The 8,439-nt window shown below is 28.2% G+C and overlaps 1 protein-coding gene across 1 annotated transcript in view; it reads right to left on the reverse strand.

Moving 5' to 3' along the window:
* LOC145277739 (uncharacterized) overlaps positions 1 to 4,146 on the reverse strand; it is a 58,101-nt gene extending 53,955 nt beyond the window's left edge. Inside the window, exon 1 of the mRNA XM_080129453.1 lies at positions 4,026 to 4,146. The gene's annotated coding sequence lies outside the window, so the exon portion shown is untranslated. The remainder of the gene's footprint in view (positions 1 to 4,025) is intronic.
* Positions 4,147 to 8,439: the final 4,293 nt, after the last annotated feature.

Here is an 8,439-nt window from a genome sequence, read left to right on the forward strand (position 1 = left end):
AAAAAGCTATAAAATGACATTATTTGCTATTTTCTTAATAGAAATATTAGACAAACGTAGTCAATGAGAGATAAATTCCAGCGTGGACCACTGGACAAGATCAAACTGGGTCAAGAAGGGAAAATATAAATGTTATTTTACCAAAAATTAAAAAAGTCTAATGGGTTGATAACTAGTACTTTTTTTTTTTTATCTTGAAAGATGATATGGGGAAAAAGGCCCAAAGCTTATTTAGTTATTTGAAGTTAAAAAAGTTAAGTTTTCGTCTGTTGTTTCTTAAAGGAACAAGATAAAATTCAAAGTTACAATATTTCTTCATGTTGACGGACGATTGAAAATATTTTGATTTCTTTAAAAAGCATTGTGTGAGTGATGTTTTGTGTTGGAGAGAATAATTTTTAACTCAAAACGAACAATCGAACGTTCATAATTAATCAGTGGAATAATTATTATTTCAGAAATAATTACGAATTTAGTAATTTACACACAAAGTTTATTTTCATTAATTTATTTTTCTTAAAAAGAAAATGCAATCGAAAATTGTAATGTCAAACTTTATTTTTCTAAGATAAAAGAAAATCTCAGGTAATAATATTTATTATAAATTCTTTAAAAAATACATCGTAAATAAATACTTAGAATTATAAATTTTTCGAACAAAAATAAATTCCGTTGAGATCAATTCACGTTTTTATGATTAGAACATTTTTTTCAAATTGCAACGTAAAAAAATAAATAAAAGATGCATTTTTTTAACACTTGTAAGTGATAAAAATGGTGACAGAAATCAAGTGACATTTAAAATAGAAAAAAATAAAAATAAAAATAACGAACATTCCAGATGTTTACTTATATTTTTTGTGTTCTTAATTGTAACTATTTTAATCACTTTTATAAACAAAACGTATTATTGTCGGGAGTAAAAAATAAAAAAATATATATACATAAAGAAGCTGGTACCTTTAAACCGACACTGGCTACAAGATTGAACGTTGGCGAATACGATTTCGTGGAAAGAAAACTAAAATTAAGGCACAACAAAAACAAAATTCTCATTATCAACGAAGTTGGAATCGCTGGCAAATTTAAATATTAATCAATTGTTATATTAAAGTTGTTTAAAACATAAATAAATCAAACTCGTTTTTACATGTTATCACCCCCCCCCCTCTAAAAAATAAACAAACCAAAAGATTCCATGGTAGTTTTGCAAAAATAGCATACAAAACTTTATATTACTGTTTTTGTTTATTTTATCGAAGAAATTGTGATAATATTATTTTGCATTTATTTAATTAGTAAAAATTAATTAAATCAAGTACAATATTTATTTTGTTAAAAACTCATGACGATGACGTTTCAATATTTCAAACATTGTAACCACTTCGAGCTTTTAATCGTGTAACGTGTCTAAATCAAAGTTTTTAATTATGCCGATAAAAGGGTCGTCACCGATTCCGATAAACTAAAAAACAAATGAATAGTTTAAGGTGGGAAAATGGAAGTCAGAATGCGAATTGCATAAATATATATGCATGCATACACCAAGATTTTTTTGCAACATCGTCGGCATAATCCATTTAGAAACAACATGGATGGCTAGAAACACGAAGAAATAACAACACAACATGATACGTTCAACATTATAGCCGGTGTCATCTTCGATGAAGAAAATAACGTTTAACTTGTACAAAAAGAAAAAAAAAAGTCATAATGCATGTTTAACCAAACATATCTTTTAAAAGTATTTATTTGTCAAATTACAATCAATCGATTTACTAATATCGATTACATTTGGTTTTATAAACTTTCTGTGTGGTGTAAGTGGTCACTGGTAAAAGCAAATACGTTTTTCTAGTAGTGAAGTCGATAATTTTAATTTAATTAAGAAGAAAAATACTTTTAAGAGCATATCTTAAATCTATATCGCCCTCCCTGTAAATATATATTAATTATTTCGCAATATACAATGTTTTCACTTTTTTTTTCTTTCACAAGTACAATTGACAAGACGCAGGAATCATTTTGTTTTTAATTACACAGCATCTCAAGTTAAAATTAAAATAATTCAAATGTTAATCTACAAAGTAATCGTAATCCAGAAAAAAAATACTCGAGAAACTTAATGTATTTCAATATCAAACACATCAAAATATTTCGTTTATTGACAATTTTAAAACATTTGTTGTAAGTTGTAGTTATTATAACAATATATATATATATATATATATATATATATATATATATATATATATATATATATATATATATATATATATAAGAAAATTGGAAACTACAACGGCTTCCAAAAGATCAAGACCAGTTCTTTGCATTTTAAAGCATGACTTTCTAAATGGAATCCGAACTTTAAATCATTTAAATTAAACGTCATTTTAAAAATATGTTTAGTTTAATAGATGCATTATAAAACAATGATACTTTTCAAATTTAAAGAAGTAATTGTCAATTATGAAAGAGGAGAGGGTAGGGTAGCTTCATTTTTTTTTAATCATTTTTAAACCCTAAAATTTGAATCATTGTGTATGTTTTATAACTGATAAACTTATGAATCAAATGAAAAACATATTTTGGGATAATAAGGATGGTTTGTTTGGTTTTGTTAGATTTCATTAACGAATAAGAAAAAAAACAAAAACAAATGCCGATCACAGTCAAAACAAAAACAAAAATGGTCAAAAAAAATTTCACAGCTAGTTTTTTTTTTTCATTACTATTTTTAAAAGATAAACACAAGACACAAACAAACCTAAACTAAATCTAAGATTGAAGAATAAATCAAAATACGATGACATAATCGATAGATGCGAATATTTTACTTTTTAATTAATAAAAGTTGAGTTTAAAACAGACTAAATCGTTTCTAAGAGTCTTTTTCATGCGGCTTCTTTATATTTCTTACGTGTAGTTGTAGTATTAGTAGCATACAAACAAGTAGTAGTAGTATTATCTCAGACTTATATAGAACAGGGTAAATTTTTTTAAAAATTTCTAATAATTTCAATATTTTATATTTCGACGTGGAAAAAAGATTTTTCAGATAGTTCGACTATAACAATAAATGTTTGTACGTCTTTTAGAGTTTTCAATAAAATAATAAGTTTTAGTTTGAAAAAGGTAAGTTTTAATGATGTTTTAAGAGAAGTAAAAAGTAATTGAAATACTAGCTCGTCATAGACAACCTCTCCCCCTCTCTTCCCAAAAGAAAAAAAAAATGACATTTTAATTCTATTTGCTTTTAAGTTTTTTTTTTGTTAATAATGAAATAAAACAATTAAGTTGTTAATTAAGAAAATGCATGATTATAATTGGTAGAACTAACTTATGAATATTTTTCTTTTTAATCAAATATGACAATTTTTAAAAATCTGCGATTTCTCTCGTTTCTTCCAAGTTTTAAAGGATTTAAATAATTTTTAAATAACCAAAAATAGAAACGAGGTACATGTTTAATAAATTTTTATTTGAATAAATTTTTATTTAATAATACATAAAAGCGACTTGCACTTTCATTTTTGTTTTAATTTTATTAAGTTAAAATAATCCAAACCCAGATAATCGAAGACAAAATAATTTTCATATAAAAAGTCAATTTTTTTTTTCAAATCATCATTAAAAAAAAACCCCAAAAAACCGACAATTTAACAAATACCAAACTTTTTCAGAATCGAACATTTTTTTTACTACTATCATTATACCAAAAATATTAATATACTATAACACTTTCTTTCATAAACAATTTCGGAATGTTTTCCAAACTAATAATAATAAAAAAAATGTGCTCACTGCTCATTATAAATGCGAGCGGTTAAAACAGAAAAAAATCATAGGTGCGCTATTTTTATATAAACCAAACGTCCCACCTTGCAAAAAAAGTATTATTAAATAAAATAATTTTAATAAACTCGATATCATATAGCAATTAAACAAACGTTTGAAACCAATAACAATGTCATTAATATAGATAGTTTAACTGACCAATAACAATAAAAAATATTCTTACTTACCTCAGATATAAACACGTTTAAAGTGTGGCCGTCAAATATTCCGGAATATCTGAAGACTGTGGCGTTCGCTTACAAGTTATTCTAGAATTCAGGTGTAAGTGTTCGGTTTATGCTATTCTATTATTCTGTTTACACCATTCCGGTAAAAAAAAAGCGAACGAATTCTGATATTCTTTCCCATTCTTTATTTTTATTTGTATTTCTTTTGCTTTATTACGTAGACAATTTTTTGTTTATCCCCATCCACCCGCTGCTTAAAATTAAATTAAAAGAAATTAAAAACTGAAATTATTTTTTTTTTTATTAACCGGAGTAAAGTAAATATATAAATAAATATAGATCTAAAAAACATTTTTATTCACTGTTTTCAAGTAATAACATAAACATATATATATGTAAGGCCAAGGGTATTAAAATTGTAAACACAACACAATAATCACTTTCTTCGTCGAATTAGCAACAACTCGATAAGAAAATAAACAGAATGAAACAGAAAAAAAGGGTTTTAGTTTACATTTTATTACCAACAATCGATTAATTAAAAAGAAAATTAAAGATTAGTTGTTAAAAATAATTAGTTAAGATGCGAAGACAGTTGATTTTTAATTTTTAGTTATTAAAAATAAAGTGAATTGAATCGGTTTTTCTCTTCTGTGATTTAAAGATTTTTTTAAGGAACCATTAAAACAAGTAATATATTTTCTTATATTGTAAAAGAAATATTATTTACTAGATACAAATTAAAAAAAAAACTGTTTTAAAATTAAAAAATAAATCAAATTCTTTCGTTTTTCGCTAACTTAAACTAAATTTTGCCTTCCAAAAGCAAAACAAACCGACCATCTTCATTGGTATTGATTTTAAGAAAATATCTATCGGAGTGTTTAATTTTAATATTGTATTTTATTTTTTGTAGTTACTTAAATGATGTGCAAATATAAGCAATTATACGGGCAATAACATCTTATTGTTGCCCAGTTTAATTGATTGGAATAACGTAATCACGTCTTTAATGGTTTTATTATCATCATGGTGATCGGTCAGTGGGGAGTGACAATTGCCATTAAGTTTATTTTCAAAAAAGTGTTATGGTCATCCAACATAGTTCACCAGTCGAGGACACGTCCTCAGCAATCAGTCCGACAGTAACTTTATAGTTGTCGGGTTGAGATATGATTTTGTTAAGTCCTAGGAGGTCAGGCCCACTCTCCCAGGCTTTAATTTATCTCTTAGTATGGAATTAGTTTATTGCTAATCGCCTGAGGCGCTCTTACCCGCGAATGCCGGCAATGTTGCTCGAGCATTTTTTCTTTCTTTTTTGTTTTTCTTTTTTTATAGACCAGTGTCCACTGTCCATTTCATCTACTGTGCTGAGTTTTCAAAACTTCAACTGAGCCTACGTTCCCTGAATAGGAGATAAATAATAAAAACATTTTTAAATTAATAAACAGTTCATTGTTCAAAGTTTGAACAATGAACTATTTATTAATTTTTGAACTTCAAAGCATGATTTTCTGTTTTCAGGTTAAATTTCACTGTTTGCCCCCCCCCCCCCCCCCACATATCAACAGAAGTTTTATGTTTTTCTGTGCGATTACACGTCAATACAGTGGAAATGCGTGAAAAAAAAAAAATTAAAAACAAATAAATAAATAATCTTAGATGGGGAGGTTATTTGACTATATAAAAATAATCACCCAGTTCATGTGATATTCTTGTTTTGATCGCACAATTCCCAAATTTCTTTTAGAGATAATAATAATAATAATAATAATAATAATAATAATAATAATAATAATAATAATAATAATAATAATAATAATAAAAAAAGGATAACTTCTGTCCTACGCTATGTGTTCAGGAACTGGCTGATCATTTTACATTAAAGCGAATCCCCAATCCAAAGTCTAAATTTATTTATATTTAATATTTTTATTTTTACACGTATTTTTCAGGATTTTGATGTGCGATTGCACACAAAAAAAATTTCTCCTTTCTATTTTACCGTTGACAACATAGGGTAAAAGTTTACCTGTATTTTACAAACACCTTTAAAAATGAGCTGCGTTCCAGAAATTGGCCCTCAGAAGATTTTACATGCCAAAAAGTAAGTTACATTCCAGCTGAGCTGAATGAATGCATATTTATTTTGTTTATGCTTGCAAACTCTGATGATAATAACAACAATAAAACACATTATGTTTCAAAAATTTTTAGATGAGGATTGATAAGTTGGATTATTTGGATTATTTGGACTACTGTTCTCATCTTAGATGTCATTCTTTCTCACAATGTTTCAGACGACGGAATCTCTGACCTTCTTTCAGGTACGTCTTGTGAAACTCGTGAATCTTCATGTCCAACTCGGGAATCTGTACGGGATTTTTAAAACAGGACTCTCAATCCAGAGGAGTAGTTTGCTCTTGTTCCATCAGCCATTAAAGTAATTCTTAATTGTATTATTAGTATTGCCCAATAATGTGGATTGAACCTTCAACCTCTAGAAGACTGATAAAATTTTGCAGTATCACCGTTGTGGCCATGAGATCTGGTGAAGATTACATCGGCCAAAACGTTGTGAGAATAAACTCCAAGATTAGAACAGCAGTCTGAATAATACAAATAATACATAAAACGCATTTTTTTTTTTTTTATCAAGCAAAGGAGAATGAACAGATTTGGCCACAACGTCATTCATCATAAGAGTTTTTGTTTTTTTTAAATATAATTTTTACTTTTTTGGTTGTTTTTTAAATCCTTTGGTGTGAGGCTTCATAATTTGTGTATTCATTCATTTTTTTTGCGGACTGTTATCTCATTTTCATAGTTGTTATTTCACTACGTTTCAGCCAACTCATCCTTTGGCCTTCTTCAGGTGCTGAACCGTGGCGGGATAATAATGCTGAGTCTTGAAACTGTATTCCCAGTAATTACTGCCTTTCATAGTTGTTGTCTCATCACGTTTTGGCCAACTACTCCCTTGACCTACTTGGGTAGGATTGACACCACTATCTCACCTGGAACTGTAGAGACTTAATGCTTCTATCCACCGTGTCACTGATGAATGCACGTTTTATTTTTATTTATTTATTTATTTATTTTTTTACAAATGGGCCACCATTTATTAAGTCCTGGGGCCAATCAAGGATAAGGGTTAAAGAGATTGTCACTTGGACGATGAACACCACTAGGATTGGAAATAAGGGATGGAATGGGCAGAAGATTACTTAAGATGAATTGATTATCCAAGTAGATGACACAACAAGTATTTGATAACATTAAACTTAAAGACGACCATGTCGTAGTTAGTTGGGAAGCAGCTTTGTGCTATTTTATTCTACAGGTGGACTGTTCTAAAAAAGAAACTTTGTTCACGGAAGTTCTGTTTGGTCTTTAGTACAGAGAGTAAGAGTGAGAAAGGAAAGTTCTTTGATATGGTTAGAGTTAGACAAGTTCTTGCTGTGAATGTTTTATGGGAGAAGGATCAGAGACTGGAACTCATTTGATCCCTTGCCATGAACATAGCAATAATAAACAACAACAACAACAACAACAACAACAACAACAGATTAAAATAAATGTAATAACAATAATAAAACAGCAGCACAGCAAAATTTTAAAATAATATTTTAAAAAATCGCGCTAGTATTTTTGGTAACTATCGGGTGGAATATTAAAAATTATGTTGTGTACATAACGACGCAAAAATATTTTTAAGGATTTGTATAATTCGAGATAAGAATTAGGAAGATGTTCAAAGTGACATGTCAAATAAAATAAACTTGTAATAAAAATAAAAACAAAATAGATCCGAAGTAGCATTACATCACGAACAGGTCATTGTAAAATAATATTAAGACATTAAAAGTTACTAGCAGGACCTGTAAAAATTCCACAGTGGACTCTTTCATGTGAAATATATTGATGTTGGCATTCTGTGGATGTTCAGCGTAAAAGGAGACACCCTGTTAATATTGTAGCTCTTTTGTTAAAACTACAAAAGTATTATCTAAGCTAGCAGGATCACCCAGCGTAGTCCAGTTGTAAAATACACTTAAATATGATATTTTAATTTATGCAAATTTCGTATAATCATAGAGTCAATTTTCTATCGATTCTTATATATTACAAAGTTGTGATTTCAAAAATAAAAAAATATATCCATATGATTTGGGTGCATCAGCTAGAATCGAAATCGAAATCAAAACTTATGAAGAAAAAAAATGTATGCATATGAATGCAGACGTGGCTGCCCCGGCAATTTTTAATAGGTTAGAGTGCTACTTCTTTAGGAGTGTTGGCTTTACTTTTTCCATGTTCTGACCTTCTGACATTCTGTGTCATATCTTTTTGCAGTGGTAAGGAAGTAAATACTGTTAGCGATTCATGGCAGTTATGGCTCCAGAATCATGAC

This window comes from Euprymna scolopes, chromosome 6 (genome assembly GCF_053919585.1).
Source record: "Euprymna scolopes isolate OS-2025 chromosome 6, ASM5391958v1, whole genome shotgun sequence".
NCBI classification, from domain to species: Eukaryota; Metazoa; Mollusca; class Cephalopoda; order Sepiida; family Sepiolidae; genus Euprymna; species Euprymna scolopes.